Source organism: Aythya ferina (genome assembly GCF_964211825.1).
Source record: "Aythya ferina genome assembly, chromosome: 1".
Classification (NCBI taxonomy): Eukaryota; Metazoa; Chordata; class Aves; order Anseriformes; family Anatidae; genus Aythya; species Aythya ferina.
In genome coordinates this window covers 145,271,798-145,295,455 of record NC_140296.1, presented here as the reverse complement: position 1 = coordinate 145,295,455, position 23,658 = coordinate 145,271,798, and the positions used below count along the sequence as shown (strand labels likewise).

The 23,658-nt window shown below is 36.9% G+C and overlaps 1 protein-coding gene across 1 annotated transcript in view; it reads left to right on the top strand.

Moving 5' to 3' along the window:
- Positions 1-23,658, top strand: part of MTPN (myotrophin) — a 42,576-nt gene that overhangs the window by 1,539 nt on the left and 17,379 nt on the right. The window lies entirely within an intron of this gene.

Genomic DNA, 23,658 nt, shown 5'->3' with positions numbered 1-23,658 from the left:
AGAGAAATTGCTGCATGCTCGTTGGTAATGGATTCTTCTGTGTTTGTTGCTCACACAAAGAGTCTGGCAGTAGTCATCTTGAGTCAGTTTATATCCACAAGGTTGTTGCAATACTTGTTAATAAGACTGGTTGTTTGAACGTTCTGACCCTTCCCAAATGGCTCTGCAACTGATACAGCAAATGGATCACTCTTCATCTACTTCAGTATGAAGTCAAATATGGAAAGTTGTTTGAGCCAGCCTGGTGGATGCTGTAGTGAAGATAAAGGGCATCTTCTACCTGTGCTAATAAGTTAGAAACCTTTAAAAGGGAAATTTGGTTTAAGGTTAGACGATTACAATAAAAAAAGCCTACAGTCCTTGAAACTTACATTTTAGAATGGTTTCTAATGTAGAAGGTGAATAAACTATGGGAATTTCTTTGTGGTCAAATCTCATTTGTTCTTTTCCCTCACTTGCAAATAAGTCCTTTTTCCTCAGCTGTTAAGCATCCTACTTTCCAGTAAAACAAGAAATATAATGTTTTATTTTTCAAGCGCTATGTTTTCCTGACAGATGGTGGACAGGTAAACCTTTAGTGTGATTTCCTGTGGAAACTTAAAGAGCAAATTTTGGCTGACTGTATTCCTTGCTAATGGTTTGTTAATCTTTTTTTGGTCAATTTCTCATAAGTTTTTTCTCAGGGCAGATGTTTCCAAAGGTAGTTTTTTTTTTTTTTTTTTTTGTTTTGTTTTTTTTTTTTGTTTTTTTTTTTATGAAACTGAATGAAGTAAAGGGAGATCCCGTAGGGAGGAAAAGAGTGCAAGGGTGACAAAAGGGAGTTAAGGGAGTACAGGAAAACTCTAGAAGCCTTCTGACTGTAAGAAAAGCCTCAGTTATTTCACATTAGTTCCTAAATTAATGAAGTATGTGAGTTCAAATCATGCTTTGATAGCTACAGTTCTCAGAAAAATACCTTCATTCTGTGTGTTCTCTTTTTGAGTGTCTTGCTTAGCAGTTATGTAGCTTCTTCCTGCTGCTTTCCTGTTTTAAGTATGATTTAATGTTTTGGAATTTTGCTAGAATTATAAGCTTTGTAGTGGTAGAATTTCCTCTCCCAGCAATGTGGGAGGCAGTCTTACTTCTTACGGTCTTCACCTTCCTAAATTTCTAACTTTCTTATCTGTTTTCCTGGAACTTTTGACTTCCAACTTCTTTTTTCTTTTTTCTTTTTAGTTCTTGTTCTAGTGTTATTTTCCCATTACTTGAATGGATACAAAACAGCTTATAATTGTGTGGTTTTGCTGCCAATTACATCATAAAGTTTTTTGACGTTTGATTTTGTTCAGTATCTGAGTGGCAGGTCTTGAAGTGGTAACCAAATGACCACTTGTGATTTAAAAATAATAGTATAAAAGGGCGTTATCAGTGAGGTTTTGAGGGTTGAACTCTTAATAATCATGTATTTTCTTCACTTGTGTGTTTTAAGCTACAAAGGTTTTGTATTTGGAATTATTAGCATTTCTTTTATTTCATCTCAGGTATGATTAGTAGGTATGGAGAAAACCATAATCATTCAGATTCAAACATAAGTGAAACTCAAGATATGATGTGAAAACCTTTATTTTCAGTGGCATGGTTTGTTCTCTAGAGAAATTTTCTGCGATTTCAATGGTTCTTAGACAAGCGAAGGGTACAGAGGCAAAAGGAAGAGTCTCCATTTGCATTTTATGTGTTGTTTTTTTTTTTCTGTGTGAAGAGATCTTGTGTTCTCTTAAGGATATTTTCTTCAGAAAGAACATGTTCTCACAAACAGTAGCTCTCATGGACGACAATGAAACAGGCAAATGCGACCTAATATTTCCTTATAGCTCTGCAAAGAAGTTCTTAGTGCTTCTTATCTGTGTGTTTTAGAAGTCACAGCTGGCTTCTACTTGATAAAAATATGAAAGATGATTTGTATGGTTTTAAGAGTTCTATGAGACTTCATTCTTTTCTGTAGGAAATATTAGTCTCATCGTTTCTAAACTTGTAATCATATTAACTTTTTATGGTAAATGTTAATTTCTACTGAAGTACAGCAGTTAGTGTGTTATGCTAGCTGATAAGTATAATGTCATCTATGTTTATGATGACTAGATTAAAAAGTATTTTTTACTGTTTGCTTTCTTTGATGTCTTCCTTTTGAATATAGCCAGCATATGTTGCCTTCAGAAGTATCTTTGCAGGGCTAGAATTGAAGGAATTCTGTGCTCTTCCCACATACATCCACTCAAATTTTTAAAATTCCACAAGAAAGCAGAAGCTTTCATATGAACAGATGAATCAAATGTGCACTCAAATGGGTGAGGAGGACCCACGCAGATTAGAGAAATTTGATTCCCTCAGGGGAGGGAACAGAGGGTAAAAAAGTACCAGTTAGAAGAAGAGCAGTCTATATTAAGCCTGCAGAACTTTTTATCGTGAGTGGTATTTGCGCTTTTCCCTTTCTTTATTCTCCTTCCCCATTAAAATGAAGTAAGTTATATAATTGCGTAAAAAGACTCCTCTTTTAACATGTACCTGTAAGTTTTCCAGTTAGCAATAAGACTTCTCAGACTAAGTAGAAGTTACGTTCAGTCACTGGGCACAAAGACTTTCTCCAGATAAACTTGTATTTATAAGAGGCTAAAATGTTATTTTCCTGGAGTAATTTCACTTTCCATGGCTTAACTGAGAATTCCTCAATTCATGAGCTGCTGTAATCCCCTACATTGTTGCTTCTTAAACATAGCACTGCTTACAGATGAATTTGACCAATCAACTAACCTAATACTATAAGAAGGTAGGACAGTGCCGGACTGGAAGTACCAGTTTTTTGCTGCTAAGAGGACAGGGAGGTTGAAATGATGGTAGGCTGAGAGTAGAATGTGTTTGGAAAACACGTGCTGTGCTATGCTGGCCTAGTGGACATTTCTGATGGGGAGTCTTCACTTTAACTTCTTAAAGAAAAGAGAGAGAGAGAAAGCTAGGAGACCCTCAATAATTCAAATGGTTGGAAAACAGAGCAATCACCTATACATCCTTCACAAAGTTGTTATGCTATAAAAATTCTTGTACTTTGGGATATAAAGATGTTTGATTGGATATTTTGTGAGAAATGGAGAGAAGTTGACTGCTGCAAAATTAACTGGAAACACTAAAGCAAAAAAACATAGTTCAGAAATTAGAAATACTCTTTTGTAAAAAGGACAGCAGTCAGAGGTATATTTAAAGTCTGAATGCTGTGGAGGGGTAAGAGAAGAGACTTAAATATGTCTGGGAGAAAAATGATTAGCAAGGAGAAATAGTTTTTTTTTTTTTTTTTTTTTACTTTTGATGACTAGCTTCTATTCTTTTGAGTGTCAATTGATATTTCTACTCCTTCAGGAGCAAACTAAATGAAAACAAACACTTAAATAGCCACTAAATATGGGTGGATTACTTCAATTTGTTTAACCCTATTGCTAATGCACTGAAATCTACGTTAGTTGAATGTGTAGAGAATACTGAAGTGTACTTCGTTATTATGGCTATATTGACAGCCAGTTTGTATCTAGTATGGAAACAGTTGCTTGGCTTGAAAGTCTTGCTGTTTTAGAGTGAAGCGTAAATGCTCTGTGATAGTTGGGCAAGAACACATCAGGATTAGCACTGACCTGAAGCTGCTGGTCTGGGGCTATCCCCTGTAGAGCTGTTCAGATGCTTCTGTGATGTAGCTCCCCAGTGTTGTGCTAATACTTGCACTGTGTGGGTTTGTCTCTGTGGAGTATGCTAGGCCTTCTGTTCATTTTCTCATGATTACTTTTGAGTGTGCTGGAGTGTGATCACTTAAGATAGTATAACTAAGCAGTAAAACAAAACTGAAATTCGGTGTTCAGTTTGCTTTGTCAATTTGATTATAATAATCTAAATCTTTCATTTGTGAAACAAGACCATCGTGCACTACTGAATGGTATAGAAGAGAGGCTGTTAGCAGGCTGCATATTCGTGATAGTTCTTAACTAAATTGCCATGAATATACTAGAACAGTTTTCTGAAATACATAGCGTGGCTGCTACTTTTTGGTAGTGAGTACAGTGAGATGTATGAGGTCAATGAAAACACCGTCTCAGGGTGGCTGATTAGCATCCCCAGTGGGATTCAAAAGAGTCTGAAGACATGTGACATGTCACAAATATTATTGGTTCATGCATTGGTTCTTTAAGTACTTGTATAGGAACATCAAGGAGTAACAAACTCACCTGGTACAAAGAGCATCTGTTTAGGAACGTGTGTGGTGGGCTTTGGTTGCAAACTGATTTTCAAATTGGTCAATTTTTGAATGTCTATTTCTTAATTCTTTTGGACTACAGGTCAGAATCGTAGAATATCTCAAGTTGGAAGGGACCCGTAAGGATCCTTGAGTCCAACTGGTCAGCACTTACTGTTCATGTGTAGGAAACAGTTCTGGAGAACTAGCATTAAGATATCTGAAGTTTAGCAAAAGGGACGTTTTTGAAGTTGAATGTGTTGTCCCCACTGAATCTTACCAATTAAGATAACATTAAAAGGAAAAATAGGACAAGTATCAGGAAAGTCATACTGACTTAACAGAGAGTGAATCAGCCAAGAATAATATTTTCCAGGGGAAAATAGGGTCTATTAAAATATAAACTTGGCATTGTAGTGGAATGTATGACTCACTGACAGGATGGATGTCCCAGAATTCTCTGATCTGTCCATTTCATGAAGATAAGGGTATAACTGATTCTGAAGCAATTTTCACCTGAAATATAAATGGAGATTTTAAGAATCTTAACATGTCTGGAACAGCTAGTTATAGCGGTATTGTTGATGTCAGGGCCTGTGATTGTTCTGTTCAATCAGCTGGGTTCTGCACCCTGAAGCTCTTGGTCACTTTAAGAGATTGCCAAAGTACGTGACCTATGTAAGAGTGTTTTTTCCCTGCCCAAATTAAAAAAATCAGCTCTTTCTCATTTGTTTGTGTGGGCTATTATTATGTTGATGTGCTCATTCTGTATCTAATTGCTCTTTGAAAAAAAAAAAGATATCAAGACCAGTTTTTAATAAAGCATTGAATTTAAATGTTTGCTGCTGGAAATTTTTGTTAATATATTCAATTCCACAAATGAAAGAAAATTGCCTCTGCTGCGGATAAAATATCTTTTGTCTGAGGTAGTCTCTAGCACATATATCACTAACTACAACACTATAGATTAGGAATATGTTATGAATAACAACCAGAGAATTCGGTGGTGTTCAGAAAATATTTACTTCTGGTACCACTGTATTTCTTCTTATCCTTCCTCATTCTAAGCCCATTTTTCCCTCCTCTATTCTTTTTTTTCCCCTTTAAATCCATGTTTTTCAAGCCTAGGTCTTATATTCTGATTTTGTTAGTTGTTGATTGCAACAGGAGGGCACATGGAAGATGAGCTAAGCTTTCTTAAAACCAAAGAGAAGAGTTTTGCAGTGGTCTGTATTATGTCTGCATTTGGAAGAATGGGTGGAAAGTTGTGTTAGCTGTGAAGGTTAGGCACTTGAATGTTGACTTGGATACCATGGAATTGGTGAGTCATGCAAGGCTTATGAGTAAAAATACTGAATGAGTAGAGCTTGTAGTAGTGTCAAAAAGCATAGGTAAGGAATTGGAACATGAAGGTCAAATAAACTACCCAAGTTTAAGGAGAACGTACTGGACTCATAAATACAGGCTTTGCAAGTACAAGAATTCTTATGAGACTAAAAGTCTCTGTAAAGATGCATATAAAAGTCAGAAGAGAAAGTGGAGGAAAGATAAAGAAAGCAGGGGGATGTATCAAATTATATTGCTTAAGTCGCATATTTATTTCTGTATGTGTCGCTGTGTTCTTAACATTTATGTTTTTTAATATTATGCTCGTTTCAGCTTCTGGATATGTGCCCAGACAGAAGTGTGAATGAAGTTACTTTTGCCTAATCTGCACACTTCCAAAGTTGAAGGTTTATATTAAGTTGTTCTTAACTTATCTTATTCCCCTAGCAAGAACTTTATCTGGGACGTTATTTTTACCTGCCAACACCTTTCTGTGGAAAGAGGTAGTTGTTGCTTGGATATGAAGATCTGTTACTAAGACAAAAGTGTTAACTGAAATTAAGTGCCAATAAGTGATCAGCTAGTTATATAATGATTGTTTTTCTTAAAACTGCTGCTTCAGCAGTTTTAACTAATTAGTTTTTTTCTCCCTTAGCTTGTGAGGATGGGCAGGTACAAATTAGCACAGCTCATATTGAAGAGTTTGCAATTATTGCATGCTTGAGATGCTAGTAGTTGCTGAAGCCAATGCTAAAGCCTGTGTTGATTGCAGCCACCAATGGTAAATTCTGCAATCATACGGCAGAGAGGAGAGGGGAAACAATGGTTTCCTTTCAGTGTTTAGGGGATTATTCAGGGGTGCTGTTCCATGCAGTGAAGGTTTGTAGCTCTCTGACTTGGAAAGTAATCAGTATTAATGAGTCGTGTTGAACAAGGTACTGTTCTTGTTCAGTTGTTGGTTAGATTGGAAGGTACTTGTGTTTTCTTGTTGGATTTTTTCCTTAAAAAAAAAAAAAAGTTTGTTCTGAAAGCAGCTGACCTCCTGATGAGGTAGAGCAGGAGGGGAAAGAGAAACATGATCTTGTAAATTCACTATTATAATGTATATGCACTTGAATGTGACTTTAAATTAGTTCATGGGACTTGGATTTTAGTACTTTTTGACACTTTGGCTGCTTTTATGGTCTTTGTGTTCTTTTATTAGTGTTTTATAGTTTGATGCAGATGTATAGTACAACACAGGTCATTGCATTTCTCTGAGTGAAGTGTTTTTGTAGCTGCAACAAGAATTATAGTACAGTCTAGCTTTTTGTCTTTGCTTATATACATTTGCTGCAGCTTTTAGTGGTTACAGGCCAAAAGGGAAATGGTGAAATCATTTTACTTAGCCTCCAGCTACACTTTGAAAATCAAATAGAGTAATTGCACACAGTGGCTAATAAGCTGAACAGACCAAAACATCAGTAGAAAGGTTTTCTGGAGATTTGCCTGTCATACTTCCAGACAAAGTTCAAAGAATATTCAGATGTGTATCTAATTACAGAGTCAGTTTATAAAACAGAACTGTGTGCTCAAAGTTTCTTATGAGCTGAGATAAAGTCTTTATAATTATTGTTGAATGACTGATACTTTGTTTGCTCAAACTCCAGTAATTTATGAAGATTCTTTTTAACACACTTGTGGCCTATAAATTAGTGATTAGCTTCAGGGAGGAAAGTTGAGCTAGAAGGCCATTTGAGACAAAAGAGAAAGAGCTGTCTATAGAACAGTTATCATCAGCATCTCTCTTCTAAACGGACTTCTTAACAATGCTATGAATATAAATACTGTAATACTGTAGGCAACAAGTGTTTAAAAAATATATTTGTTCAAAAGCACTTCCAATACTCAATTCAGGTAATGTAATTAGGAGGACGAAGTTTCAAGTCCTATTTACCAAAAAAAAAAAAAAAAAAAAAAGGAAGGGGAGGGGGCGTGGGCCAGGAGAGTTCCTTCCTGTGAAGTGAGATCTGCATTTCTGTTTGAGCACACCCTGTATAAAGAATTTTGCAGGATCCTTCATATTCAAGTAAGGCTTGGGATTATTGCTTCCTTGGATTCTTAACTTTTCAATACCTTCAATAATATTACCTATCTCTTTAGGTAAGGAAGAGCTGTTATCATGGCTTACAAAAATAAATAAATAAATAAATAAAAATTTAGATTTGACCTGTAGTAAAGCATTATTTATGTTAGCTAAATTTACCTTGGGCATAGTAGCTCAACAAACAGTATATACGCTTACATTCAAGGTTTTTATTTTAGGAAACCTAATTCATGAAAAAGATCAAAGGTTTCTTTAAGAAGAATAAAATGCCAGTCTTCAGTACAGTTCTTGTGACAAGCTAGTAGACCTTATGGTTACTAAATCATTTTCATTAATAGGTGAGACCTAAAAAATTAGCTTACCTTTTGTAGATGGCTTATTTAAGTTAGTGTAATATTGCTATTGGTATATTTTAATAAAAAAACATTGCCATAAAGTTTAATGCCCCAAGTATAAGTGGTTTACAAAGGCATTCTATGAATGTTATACACGTTTTCTGAGTATATGCTGCATGTATTTCATGGATTTATGGTTCAGCATTTATTTCATGCACTTAAATAGCATTTCTGATCAAGCTTTTACTTCCATTGCATTGTGTTTTTTCATGATTTCATTTCATGAATTATTTAACCAAAAGTCAGTGTTAATTATCAGAGCTTTTGGAACTTTATTATTAATACTGCTTTTTATATTTTATGTGTTTTTATACATTTCTGTATGAAGGCAACGTAAACTCAACATGTAGGCATTATTTTTCTCTGTTAATGAGATATGAATACTTGTAAATAAGCTAAGCTAAACTTTGTTGCTTTGGGTTTGACAGAACATATGATCTTGCTTTGGACATATCCTTTGTTTATATTCTGGAGAAGGAAGTCATGCATTTGATGTCTAGCCCCAGTTATAAAGCTTAAATTTGGTACCTTTTTAAACTACAGCAATTAATTCTGGAAGATGTACTCATTTTCCCACTTAGCCTGTCATATTTTCATGGTGGAGTATGATCTTAACTTTGAGAACTCAGGATTGTTGTCGTGTTCTTTTTTCTTAAATTATTGATAGTAGATTTTAGATCACACAGAAATCAAAATACCAAGCTGGCATCAATGGAACCTGAAACTCGGTAGCTGGCCGCCCCTACTGTTCTAGAAGGAAAACGGTAATTTCCTTTGCATTCTTTGGACAACATCATCAAAAATTTAAATACAGATGCTGATGTTGGTGCTCGTACAACAACTGAAAATGCTTTCATTCAGGGGTAGAAACTAAGTGGAAATTGGATAATAATTGCTTTTAGACTTTCATGACCATTGCTCTAGAAGTTAACCAGGTCTAATGATGGAAACTTCTTGAATGCCCTTATTGAATCTCTAAACGGTTTTATATTTTAACTTTATGGTATCAGGAAAGGAGGTGAAGCATGTTATGCTGTTTCTTTATCTGTCCACGCTTGCTTTCAGAATACCATGACTAGATGATCTGATGTATTAAGCTTGAGTTAAAGTCATGTGAAACTACGTAAATGGGTATTTTGTAGAAGATTGTTCTGATTTGATAATGTCATCCTTTGTCAATCTGATAGTATAGTAGTGAATTACCTGCTTTCTGATTCAAATGTGGTTCCCGTCTTCTGTTTAGCAATCACCCTGGCACCCATGTGAGCTGGAATATTTTTCTGCTTGATACACCATTGAAATGGTAAATCTTCCAAATCAGATCAAAGTGCAACAGTGTTAAAATATGGACTTCGGCCAATCACTTCTGGAGGGGAAAAAAAAGTATATATATTTTTTTAAGGCCAGCTCAGCATTGCCTGTGAAAATGGACACTGCACTGTATTCCATGGATGCATAATTAACACATCTTTTCAGAGCAGACACTGGTTTTATGCCAAGTGAAGGCATATGGTGATAAGTTTTGGTTGTAATACCTTACAAATTGTTAAATGTTTTTATTTTGAGTTGTGTTCCCTGTATTCCAAATCAGGTCTGATAGACAAGCCCTGGTTCTGTAACTAAAGCACTTTAATTTTAATTCCAAATTCTAACAATTTTTCTAAGCAAAGAAAAAGACTTACTCAGTCATTCATAGTTCATAGTTCTTTTCTATGGTTGGCATCCTGTAGACCTCTGCACCAAATCTTTTGTTAGGAGCAATAATACCTCTGTCTGCAGCAGCTTGTTCTGTCAGAATTAGTTGCTGCCATTACCCAGAGCTGTTACCTAACTAACTAACTAAAAGACAAGTACTTTTGGACAAAATGTTTTAATAGGAATTCATAAAAGCTAAGAGAGGATGCAAAACTTTCCCTTATATTCTTGTTTCATCTTGCTTACTAATGCAAATATTGAGTAGTTTCCACTGTTTTTAACTCAAGTCCTAAACAGTTAAGGATTGAGGGGAGAGCAACTACTTTCAACGATGCAAATAGCTGATACATCTACAAGGCTGGGATTGTAGCACATTTCTAGAAGCTCTTACTAGAAAACAGTAGGTTCATTTTTGTTCTGCAGAACAACTCTTTTATCAGGTTTGTTTGTCTTTCAAAATGCTGATAAAACAACGAATACAGATGGCTCAATAGTGCAGTTTGTTTCTGGAGTTGTCGTTTTGACTGCGAGAAAGAGCTCCAGATTGCATTTGAATAAAGTGGATAAGCTAGATATTTGTTTACCACTAACAAAACCTGAAAAGTAAATTAGTATACAACCTTTTTGTTGTCTTAATCAAAAATGAGTGGAAGAGTGCTTATAAAAGCGTCTCTGAGTATTTTAAATACCATATAAAGATAGGCCAAATCCAGCATCATGTTCAGAATTCATTTTCTTAACTTGTGTGGACCAAGTATTGGTCGTACCATCAGCAGCTGAGGCATCTATTAAATCAGAACTACATACATCAGTGATAAAGTAGATACCTGTTCTAAACATTTAGACATCTAATCTGTTTGCTCTGGTCCTAGCACTTGCTGCAAAATGTCTACAGGAGAGCAGCTACCTCTCTTGATAAACCAGTGACTTTTATAGGGAACGTTATGCTGAAATTCTTTGAGTTGCAGTTTTCAGCTTGTTAAATACTGAAGCACAGATGGATGTTGTAAGGAAAATTAATAGGAAAAAAAAGACTGGGTTAGATCCAGAGCAGCAATGAAAACTTCACTTGCTACTATGTCTGCAGCTTCCACAGATTTAACTTTCTGTATTTAAAAAGTCCACTTCTGAATACCTATTAACAGAATTTCGCTTTTTGATAATTTTCTATGGGTTTTTGTGGAGACGCTTTTGCTGTTTATGTTGGTAAGATGCAAAAGGTGGAGGTAAAGACAGTTTGTCCTAGATATTCCCCAAAGTGAACAGGGAAGTAAAACAGCAGCTGGGAGAGAATTACTTGTTGTTCCAGGTTATGACATTTTGAAGCAGAGAAATGAAAAATACAGCAGTAGCAAAAAGGCATTTGTAAATCTCCTATCATGAACACAAAGATTACCAGTAGAAAGGCTTAGCTAATGCATCTGCTTCCAGTCTTTAAACAAAACAACAACAAGCTTCTAGATCTTAAATTCTCTGAGTGGAAGCCGGTATCCCACACAATAAATCTAGGTCACTTGCTTCTGTCTGACCACAGTTGTGTGTGGACCACTCCGACCACAACTGGAAAACTACTGGAATGGTCAGCATTTGCTTAACCACTGAGCAGAAGCAGAAGTCTTCCTGCTGCAGGCTGAATGAGACAAGATCACATTAATTTATTTAGTGGACTGAAAATAGGTAATTTCTGAAGATATGAACATGTTAATGAAAACTTGGATCCTACACAAAATTGTTGCAGTTGCCATGGTAAACGGCCTACTTGCAGTTACAATGAGTTGCTTCCTTAGCCTTGGCAGGAACTTAATGTTGGTTTTTAACGGAAGAAATCTGCTTCAAAATCATAAACAAATCACAACACTTACTGTTTTTTACCCCTTCTCTTTTTCTCAAACTTTGAATTATCCGTTACTTAAATATTCACTATTTCTACTCTTAGGCTAAATATTGGCTGGAGCAACAAGGTTATTTTTCCTTGTGAACCAGAAGATAGAGACAAGAAAACTTGAGACTTGGTAATTTCGCTGAGTAGAATATAGGAAACTTTCCTCTTTAGGCCTTCTCTTTTGAGAAGCTGTTTGCTACGTAGTTTTTGAACACAAGTCTGAGTGAATATGGGGACTTTGTATCTTTTTGATACACTGACTTGTGTTATGAGCTGGTTGTTTTATTTTTCTTTCTAATAACAGTTGACAAGCTTGTGGAAACTGCATTAGGGTATGATTGTGATGAAATATAGAGCAGCTTACGAAATAGTTCTTGTCTGAAGTGCTAGACTAGTGATTCAGTTAGCTTCAGGCTTCTATTAGGACGGCTGATGTGAGGATATGTTTGCTGTAGCAATTCTGAACAGAGTTTCAGTAATAGATGCAGATATGCAACCTCTCTGCTTTACCCAGCAGAAACTGCTTCAGCTTCATACTCCATTCCAGTTACTATGACAAAATCTCTAGAGAAAATGGTATAAACAGCTCAGGAGAAGAGACTAATTTGTTGTCCCTGCTGCTTCAAAGTGTTTTGAGGCAGGAAGTCATTTTAATTATAACACTTGAAAACTAGAAATAAGGCTTTGGGAAAAAGTCATTAGTCCTAAGTTATTGAATTCATTTTAAGGGTATTTCTATTGGTGATCTCCAAGGACCTCTGAAAGTGCTTGTGGATTTTGGCCAAATCAGTTTATATCATGGCAGGAATGAAAACTGCTGTTTTAGACTATTCTGTAAGGGGAAAACATTGAGTTGAACTGCAGTGCTACTTGCAAAAACTTGAATGTTGTAGGGTCGCTGAACTGAAGGCCTAAAACACAGACCAGGTGAATATTTTATATAGTGAGCTCTGTACTTGATCTGGTGAGATCTGGTATTGCGTTTAAAAAAAAAAAAAAAAAAGGGCAAAGAAGCCTGACAGCATTATAGAAATATGTATTTTGGAACAATAGATGTCTGCAAATGCAGCTTTGAGTTGAGGTTAGCAGCATGTGAATCAGCTCAGTGGCAGTCATTAGGTGAGAACAAGGATTACAAAATGGAAGGCCTCCCTCATGAGGGAGCCTGAAAGAAGAGCTTTCTCCAGGTGGTTACGTGAGGAATCAGGGCTTTCTGTATGTAAGCCCCAGGAACGTTTCAGTAGTGAGGAAACTGAGGTAGTAGCTCTTGAGTTTTCAGTGATAAGCCTCATCTTAGATCTTACGCTCGTAAATGGTAAAAGTGAATCCTCTTTGTTTGAATTCAGTGTTCAGTTTTAGTTTTGAATCTTTAGAGGAAGTTAATTGAAAACCAGGGTATTTGAGGCTTGAATTCTGTGCTTAAGCAACTGAAAGCTGGAGGAAATCATTAGAGAAGAGCTATAAAACTTTATTCCAGTCAAACAAGATGAGACTTCAGTTTTTGATGGTATTTGAGTATAGATGAGGCAATACTGCAGCCTGCACAAGTACAGAAGGTTAACTTGCTTCAGGGGCCTTTCTTTGCATTCTGAGACCGACTGGTGACAGCATGAGAAACATTGAGTTGAGAGAGCCCTTTCCAGGGCTGTTACTTAGAAACAGCAAACACCTCTCTGGCCAGATAGTTTGAGGAATCTGTAACAGATAAGAGTTACACAGAAGGTGAAAATGAAATGGTCTACTGGAAGGAATGCAGAAACATTGCACAAATGTGCGGGGAGTGGAGGTAGGAAAACTGAAGTTCAGCTGTAGTTGAAACTATCAAGGAGTTCGAAGGGCACTAGTAGTAAGTATATCGATAACAAAAGGAAGATGTGGACCTACAGCTTAGTGGGGCCGAAAGCCTAGCAATAAAATACTAGAATGTGTTCAGAGGCAAGCGTTTGGGGGAAGTTTGTCTTTTTGTACCAAGGGACAGAGAAGGTTGAGTAGAGGTGCACACTGAAAGTGTGAGAGATAACAGTTCAGCTGAGATGTGAAAAATTCCTGTTAGGGAAAAGGGGAAAATAGTTCAATATCAAGATGATCAAGCCCTGGGAAGGGCTGTGTAGAGAGCTTGCGGAATCCTCTGTCGTTAGGGGGATGCATGGGTGTCAGCTGGGCAGTGTCCTGAGCAACCTGATCTGATTGGACTGATTTTGAGAAGATGTTGGATTAGATAACTCCCTGAGTTCTATTTCGGCCTTAAATAGTCTGTGATTCAATGAGTTAGTAAACTCACAAGCATGTAATATTGAACTGTCCTTATATTTTTAGATTATTAGTCATGTCTCAGGAAGCGTGGTCTTTGAGTTTCCTCTCACTACCTCAAGTATTTATGACCTGCGGGTTAGTATAGCATCTTATGTTTTTAAGGGTAAAGCATGTAGAATAAGGACAAAAGCTGTTGCTTCATTTCATGATGTTTTTGAACTCATAATGACTTCAGAACTTGTAGGATGATTGAAGAAAAAAAGAATTTTTTTTTTTAGTTGTATTTGCCTTATACTTTGCCTTGTCCTTGAAGACTTTTAATCAAGGGGTTGACATCTGTGTTGTTGGAGAGGGAACTTTTGGATTAAATCAGTCACAGCTGAAAAATAACAGCAGTAAACATTTGAAAATACTATGAACATACAACTGAAATACAGGTTAGGTAGTGAACTTTGGCTTAAATTCTTAAAAGACAGTTACCTTCTAAATAGAATTACAAAGATAGCTAAATGTATTTTTATCTTCAGAGTAATGTGGGGATATTTTTTCAAAAAAGCCTTTTCCTATATAGATGAATTCTGAGGAAAAAAAAGTTATACTGGGGAATGAGTCAGTTTACACCCCATTATTCAAACTTTGAGGAAAAGGAAAGAGAGTAGTGGAGGAAGATGAATACACAGGAGTTCCCTCATTGTGAGAAAGCAAGACTGTCAGCTAAACTCTGAAAATATGGCTAATGTTTTTTTCCAAGGTTTGGTTTGTACAAACTTATTTTCCCTTAAGAATATTGAGGATTGTGTCACTATTACGTGGTTTTAAAGCTTATGTTATCTGTATTCTACCTAAAAGCATAAAACTTAGTCTTTTAGGCAATGGGTTAGGTGTGACTTCTGGTTGTAAGGAAAGACACTTCACTCATTGGATACCAGCGTAACTTCTTTTGATGTGAAATGTATCTTCAGATTTTATTCAAGAGCATAAATTACAGTTTAGTTCTATTAGTTCCATTTTACAAAGTTTAAGTGAAATTGGGACACCTGACCATGGTATTCTTATTTAGAAGAGGATTTCTGGATTCAGAATATCACAAAATAAGAAAGATTTTACCTTTCAGTTAGAGGTCACCTCCATCACTTTTATTGGGAGCATTAGAGCTTATTTAGTTACCTAATAGGGGTTTTCTTTAAAGACATATCATGAAGAACATAAAAAGCAGATGCTGTATGAAAATTCTCCAGTTTTCAATTTATTTTTTTTCCTGCATAAAATTTCTGGATGATTTTGTTTGTTGACACTATGCACTTGAAAGTGCAAAATCTCACTAACATTGCATAAAGGAATGTTACATGTGATCCTTCCAATAAGGTCACACACGACGATGTGGCAAGGGAACAAAAATGTAAAATATCCGCATTTTTCTGTTCTCTTTTATTCTCAAGTATTTGCCTGTTGTTCCTACACCTGGAGAAAATAAATATTCAATAAATATTCAAAGCTTGAGATGCTATTTTTCATAAATTAAAATCTAAATATGTTTTGCTACAGATATGTACAGTGAGATTGTTTTGAAATGTTCCTGATAAACTAAAACTCATTAAATGTTTTGGTTGAAATTTAAAAAAAAAAAAATAAATCTAGTCAATGGAACAAAGGCCTGTGGGAAAGATAGAAAAATATCACATGCTTGAAAGTAGTGTTCGCAATATTCAATAAGATTTTTTTCTAAATTTCATCCAGAGGATTTAAACTTCTCTTTACAATAAGAGGATTTCTTAGTCTTCTTTACCACTCAAACTTCATCAATGAAGTTATTGCTTTATATAAAAGGTCAGAGTTATCTAACACTCTTAAGTATGGCCATCCTTTGTATGCAAAGAGATTGGGGTAATGAAATGGCTTGTATAGTCCATCTTTTACCAGAGTAATCGAGTCTGGCATTACTCAGTAGTGCAGTACCTGTAGTGTGCTTTCCTTCATTTAAAGGACATCTGAGTGCATGGAATCAGGTTTTCTTCATTAAAATTTCAAGGAAGGGAATGCGTGAAGTGGGGAGACAGAGTTATTTCTGCACGATAGGGTAAGTACAGATGGGGATATGGAGTTGTTTCTAAATCTGAAAGAGCATTTTAATGCCATCAGAATTGCAGATACTGCTCTACTAATCCAGTTAACCTATGCAACAGGATTTAATGAGGTCACCAGTTTCAGTTTCTATTCCTGTAGAAGAACTGCAGTGTAAATCCAAGCGACTTACTTCTGTTGTGTTCAAGTGCCAAGTGGTGAATCAGATAAAGAAACAGGTTCATTTGGAAAGATGAAATGATAAAGTTAATTCTAAGATTGATTAGTTGCTACACTGGATTCATTCTTCAGCTACTAATTTTGATGCAGGAGTGGAAAGCATCGAACTGTGACAATGAGTAGTGGTACTGTAACTGTTACACAAGAAGAAATGAGTGCTAAACTAATTGATGAGCCGAGATATTAAGAGCATGGCAGTAATGTTCTAGAGCAAAATTACTGGCAAACCACAATGCCCACATGAATAGCTGGTTCAGCCTCAGCTGGAGTGCCACTGCAAAGTAAGCCTGTGTTTGAAGCATTTGGAGTATGCTGTAGGGATGCTTGAGTGGCACTAGATAAATTTGTTCTAGCTGAGCTGGCCTTAGGTATTGATGCTTTTGAAGCTGACAGGAACTGGGACAGGAGGGAGTTAGTGGGCAGAGCTAGATCAAGGGAGGTGTGGGAATGCAGTCTGTGTATCAGAGCCTACAGAAAATGTAAGGGCTGTTCTAGAGGGTAGCGTCAGTTTGTGGTTAAATAATTTGCCTGGAAAATAACAAGCATTAGAATTTAATTTATGACTAAACTTGCTCATTTGTTGTTTCAATGAGCTAATGTCATAATATTCATTAGAGGCAGACAGTGAAATTTTAAGTCATTGTTATCACTTGGACTGCAAAAGCATAAAGAAATTTAGCAGAACTTATTCAAGGCAGCTGCTAAGGTGCAGACCCTTGCAGGTTATTCTGAAACATCCAGCAGGTATGATAGGAGAGCAGTGTGGTTGTACAGTGAACTCATCTCTGAAGTCTTAAATACAAAGAGTATGAAAAGTAGAAGTATGGGTGTTGAAATCCAAGAATAATGCAGAAGCTTTCCCAGGGTACGCAGGGATGGAACTAGAAAAGCCAAAGCTTCACTGTAGTTAAAGTGGAAAAGGGTATGAGGCAGCCAGGGCTTTTGTGTAAGTACATGTATAGTGGCAAGAAAAGATGGAACAAGGAATATGCTGGCTTGCAGATGATCTAGTGATGATAAGATATGGGGGGGGGGGGGGGGAGGGATAAGAAAAAAGCTTAGATATTCCATGCGGTTCTTGCCTCTTTCTTTATAAGTAAGCTCTGCTGTCAGGCCTTGTGGGCTCCTGTGCCTAGCTTGGAGTCTGGGTTAGAAGCAGTCTTCTCTGTTTTGGTTAGAGTCAGGGATCATTTAAACTGGGCATCTACAAATCTGTGTGACTGACTGGTGGTGTGCAACCAGAAGCACTGACATCATTGAGGCCTTTTGGTCATCTTTCAACTGTGACCTATCAGTCATGGGAAGGAATGATGCATTTTGCATGTTCCCATGCAAAAAAAAAAAAAAAAAAAAAAAGGCATGTCATACTCATTTCCCAAAAGGGCAAGAAAGGAAGGTTGGTCAACCTCACTTCAGTCCTTGGGAAGTCTGTGTAGCACATCCTCCTGGATGGCTTTTTCAGACCCATTATAGTGGTTAGGAGCAGCCAGCACAGATTAACAAGGCCAAAACATGCCTGACTAACCTGATTGCTTTCTGTAATTTTTCTGATTTTTTTTTGTCATTCTTGATGGACATAGGGGAGGTTTCATTTGTATAAAATACAAAACTTTCACTATAGATAATTAAGCACTGGAACAGGGGTTTCAACCAATATCCTTATGGATTTTAAGGCCTAACTAGACAGGTTTGACAGCCTGGATTTAATTCAGAGTGGACCCTACTTTAAGCAGGCAACAAGACAGGGACCTGAGTCCTTTTCAACCTAAATGGTTCTGTCACTCTGGCTCAGTGGCTGCTGTTCTTTTTTGGGGTTGGTCCTGAGTGATGCTATGTGGTATTTTCATAAATACCACATAGCATCTGAAATAATGGAACGAAACACCACTCAGGTCAGCAGATGACACCAGACTGAGGGGGAATTGGCTGATAACATGGGAAGTACAAATGCTGTTCAAAGGGGACCTCAGGAAGTTAGAGGAACGTGTTGACAAAGCCTCAGATTTTAACGAAGAGAAATACAGAGCCATTCTCTAGGGATGGAATAAGTTTCGTGTGCTAGTGCAAGTTCAGGATTAATTCACTCAGAAACAGCTTCCCAGGGAGAACACAGGCTGCATGCACTAAGTTTGCAGTGTGCCCTTTCATTGTTGAAGGCCACCTACACACTGTACTGAGTAACAAGTCCAGTGTGTTTGAGAGAAGAGTCCAACAAGTTTGACGGAAGCAGTTGTTTCCTTCTTGTCAGCACCTCTGAGCCCGCATCTGGAGTAGTGTGTTCAGCATGGTGTTCTTTGCAAGAGACACAAACTGGAGTGAGGACAGAGAAGAGCCATGTATTGATGTTGAAGGGGGGTGGATTTTATGATATGAGGACAGCATTTCTTTAGCTTTAAGGGATGTTAGAAAATGGATTAATATCAGCTTTCTAGTATTAAATGGCAGGGATATAGAGAAGATGGAACTTGGCTCAGAGGTGCTCAGCTACGGGACAGGATGCAGTGGTCACAAAAGAAATTGATTGGACACAAGGGAGAATATCCTTCACAGCAGCAGTGGTTAAGCACTGGAACAGGTGGTGTAAAAGTCTTGAGTGCTTCTGTTTTTCAGCATTGAAGAGAACCAGGCCCCAAGCAATCTGATTAAACTTAAAGGATAGCTCCGCTTGGAGCAGGAAGGTTGTACTAGACGATCTCCTAAGATCGCTGCTGACCTTACTTTTCCTGTGATTCTATTCTGTTACTTCTGACATCTAAGACTGACATTCAAAATCTTGCACTAAACTGAGATTTTGCATTAAGCATGTTTCCTGAGTCCTTTGATAGAGGTTAGTGGGAGAACTAAGTTCAAGAGTAATTTGGACAGTACTCAAGAAATGAGTTTGAACAGATCTTTGAGGATTTGATTCCACCATTACAGGAAGTTAACATGATACTTTCTTTCATGATGAACCCTACTGTAAGCTATTTCAAAAGCAGAGAAGACTTTTTAAGTGTTTAGAACTGAGCTTTGAATTTTTATTTTCCTGTATTTTATTGAATGTTGGTAGATAAATTTCAATTAAAGCTGTTACGTAGTCTTTCTAAATGAATACTCTGTAGTTACAAGTGTATGTGAGTTTTCTAAGTAGGACGTAAGATGAGTGTGTTGTAAACATCTTTTATTCTGTCTTGTGTAGTAGCTGGAGATTCACAGAGAGGCTTTTCTTAACCTGTAATCAGATTTTAGTAGAGGGGATTAAAGTAGATACCTGTTAACTGCTGGTTCTCATGTTTCATGTGTTGAACCAGTTTTTAATGTTAGTAAGTAGTTGGTGCCTTAGGTCTTTGATCAGCAAAGAGAAACATTATTGATGTGGCTTACGCCAGACTTAATCTCAAACGTCTGACTAAGTGAACTCAATGTATTCTGGGAAGTTATTAAAAGAAGTGATTGTTTCCCTTTGCAAGGGCACATTCCTTTCCCCAGATTTGCACAAGCATTTGCACAATTGTCAGTGAATTTGTAGGTCCACTACAGAAAGTGGAAATAATTTTCCTTCAGGAGCAGTGTGGCCTTTGAGGGAAGGTATATTTTATTTTGAAGTCGCTATGGCTCTTTTTTCATTTCGATTTGTGTCCTTCAAAGTACCCTTAGAACTATTAATCTTGTTTCTGCTGTGTTAGACTCCAGAAGATGACAAAAATAATCTTATAAAACTTCCTGTGAGAGCTGTTGGGATGCTTTTTGGCTAACATACATAAGAGATTACTTTCTGTGCTATTTCCAGTCTTGGCCTGTTAGCAGGGCTTGGCTGAGCTCTTCATCTCATTCTGTTAACATAATTAGCCATGTCTTCACCAGAGCTGCCTTAGAGAGGAGACCCAAGTCTTGACCTTACACTCCAACTTTCTTCATATCCTATGAAGATGTGAATTGGGATTTGGAGCTTGTTGCTATAGCTACAATACATAATTTCTTTGCAGTTATGAATATTTGAATTTTCTAGTACCGATTCGTGCAATTTGTAGACAATACTGTATGGATAAAACGTGTTAGCTGTGCAAAATATGGTCTGTCATGGCTGACCTCTCTGAAACTGAGAACCCATCTCCCTACAAGTCAACATCTCTACCTGGCTTACTAACCAGAATACTTCAAATGGAAGAAGAAGAAAATTCAATGTGGAGTGCTCATTGACTGAAGACAAAAATCAATACTCACAGGGCTGTATGTTTGAAGTTTAAAGGAGAACAGCATCTTGTTTAGATGATCTTTGACAACATTATCTGGGATGTTAGATATGTTCCACGTCACTGTCTAGCCAAGTAAAAAGCTTATTGTTGCAGCTGTGGTGACTGCTGTCTTTGGCAGCAGCCTACTGCCAGTTTGAATCATGAGGGTTCAAGCAGTCTTTTGATGTTCCCATTTTATTGGTGATCTTATATGAAACTTACATGTGCAGACCTATTTAAGCACATAAATGCCAGCTGGTGTACATTAAGGTGGAAGCTTTATATCTTTAATCGAAATTCTGTTAAAAGCCATCATTTCCATGCCTAAAGGCACTTTCTCTCTGCAAAAGTGGAACTATAATGATATTTTTGAGTTTTCTAACAGTTGGTCTTTAATCCTAATAATTCTTGGGGGGTAAGGTTAAGGGTTTTTTTATTTAGCCTGTAAAACTTTCATTGGAACGGTTTAATCACCTCCTGAAAGAGTTCACTTATTGTTTCCATGTGTATGGATAGGACTCTAGACCAGTTGTATCCACAGTGTTTTGATTATGCACCCCATCAGTGGGGAAAAAAAAAAAATTGAACAAAAACCACTAATAGATTATAAGTTATATAAATGTACTACTTTTTTATTTATAAGTTATATACATGTACTACTGTGCTAATATATTATGCATGTAAGACCCAAAATAGAAATTAAAGGATGCGATAAGGATGAAATAAACAGTTTTTACACCTCAGTTATGGTGCAAAAAATCTCCTCCCCCCCTCCCCCATTAGATTATCTTGCACACCCCTCCAGGCATGTGCGCCCCGCTTCAGAGACTGTTGATCTGTATCAATTGTGTGCTTTTTGTAGTTCACATTCTATTAGCTGGGAATGCAGTATAAGCAGGTGATCTAAAAGCCAGAAATAAATTATCTAAGAAGAGTCCTGCAATTTTTGACATGTTATAAACTGCATTTAGAACTACTAAATTTAAAACTACTTGTTGTAGGATTTGATCCTTGGGTGTGAAGTGGATTGATTTGTTTTGTTTTCCTTTCCTACTTCTATATGTCTTAGGCTAGGGATGGGGAAGGCCAAATGAAGCTTAATAATATCCAGTGGGCTTTTAACAGTATGGTGGCTTTTCACAAACATGAGAAAAAAAAAATGGATATTTGGCTTTGTTTATTACAGAACCTAGGAGTACATTTTTGTTCTTCAGTTTATTATTGTAAATGATAGTGTATCTTGGTTACGTTAATTCAGGCTGAAACATTTTAGTGCTATAGTTTGTGTTCGGATGCTGCTAATACGTTTCCTTAGTGCTCGTGTTCAAGTCCACATCATGTCTTTTTGGGATGTCTTTGGAGACTTCTTGCAAAGTACTTACCTATAAGCAAGCTTTAACAATCTCTAAAGGGATCCTAGAAAATTTGGTGTTTGAGTGATTAAGTTCATTATCCAACAGGATTTTTTCCTGCAACTGGCTTAGAAGAGCGCAGAAGGATCTGTCGTATATTCTTTCAAAAGAAAGATATCCTATAGTGTAAGCCAAGCAGCTGAATGTTTAGACACTTAAAGGGGAGCTTTGGACTGTCTTAATCTTAACACATGATGATTCTAAGGTACAAAACATCATTTTTGACTGTGAACTTTCTGAATGTGAAGCTTTGCTATGTGATGTCCCAAGAGTTAACATTTACGACCCTCTCCCTTATCCCCTTATTTACCCTGTCTTCCCATGTGGCAGACATTAGATGCTTTAGAGCCTGTTTTTGGTGGTATCTGCATGCACGTGCTGTTCAAATGCCAGTTGTTTTTAAACTGATGAAAAGTGGTGTGGTGCAAATAAAAATCAGTAGAGCTTAACTCCCTATTCAAGCAAAGTATGCAGATTCCTTATGTGCTTTTCAGACTGATGAGGCTATTTGTATGCTGTTAGTGTACTGTGATCTGGATGAGTGTGGGGTTCTTCTGTGTTTTTTTTTTTTTTTTTTTTAATTGGAACACAATTGTTAACATATCGCAGCCAATGATCTGTACTGAAAATTGGCAAAGTAAGGGACAAGTTGCATCACAGGACTTGCACGGCAGTGAAGTTGTCAAAGATAATTAGACTTTCAGTAGCCTTACTAGTATCTTACATATTGTACTTTGAGTATCCACAGCTAAAGTAAAGCTGTGGTGGACTCTGTTTAGAGGTACATTCTTGCTGTTTTGAAAATTATAAATAATAGTTAAAGCTATTTAAAGTTAGTTAAAACTCTTTTCTCACGTTCAACATGCTTCCTAAGCCCTAGTCATGTGTCTCAGGTCAGTAATAATACCACCTACAGGGATTTTTCTTTCATACTGCTTTGAAGCTCTCATGCTACTGAATGTTCTTGCAAAGTCCTGATTTCTGAAACCAGAAAATGCAGAGTATTCTATTTAAGCATGTTAAGTTAAACACTGTTGTGCTGCTTTTACTTTCATTGGGATTTATTATGGAAAGAGTCAAATAGTCTATTGGCAAGGAGAGGAGAATTCTGAACACCAGGCCAGGTGTTCTTGTTGACTGGCCTGTAGTACGAAGCTGTGACAATACAGAACATCAAGCGCAGAATAAGATTTCCTTTTAATGGTCTATCCTTCCACTCTCAGAGCTGAGACAGGAGTAAGTGGACTGCAAAGGTCCAATAGAGAAGTATGAATTGGTGCTGCAGCTGAAATTATTTTGTTTGTTTTTCTGTGGAGACACACAACTTGAGGTAAGATGCTAAATTTAGCTGTGACCTGAAATACTAAGCTCACTTGCATAAACAAACAAGAGATTACCATATGGCCTGTCTGTGTTTGGTGTTTAGTAACTTCTTATCATTGCTGAAGTGCATTAAATCAGTTTATCCTTAGTTGCACAACCTAAGATGAAGAAACAAAGCTAATTAGGCATTCACTGAATTAAATTTAATTTGTACCTTAAGGGATGCCTCAATCTACTATTATGAGGGGCATTAGAATATAACTTCCTGTGTCCTGATTTGATTAACTGCCTTCAGACCTTTTTGTGTCATATTACAGATTTGGTGGATGCTATTTATAAAAGAGTGAAGTTCTGTAATTGTGTTTTAGATTATGGATGGTCTGTGTTCACTTGCTAGTAGTTACGATGCTGACTTATTTCTGTACATGTAGCTTCTTAGCATGCAGCACCTCAGCATGTGTAAAACCAGGGAAAGTAACTTACAGTAGCCAGATAACTAAGATCCCAGTTAGGTGTAGGAGA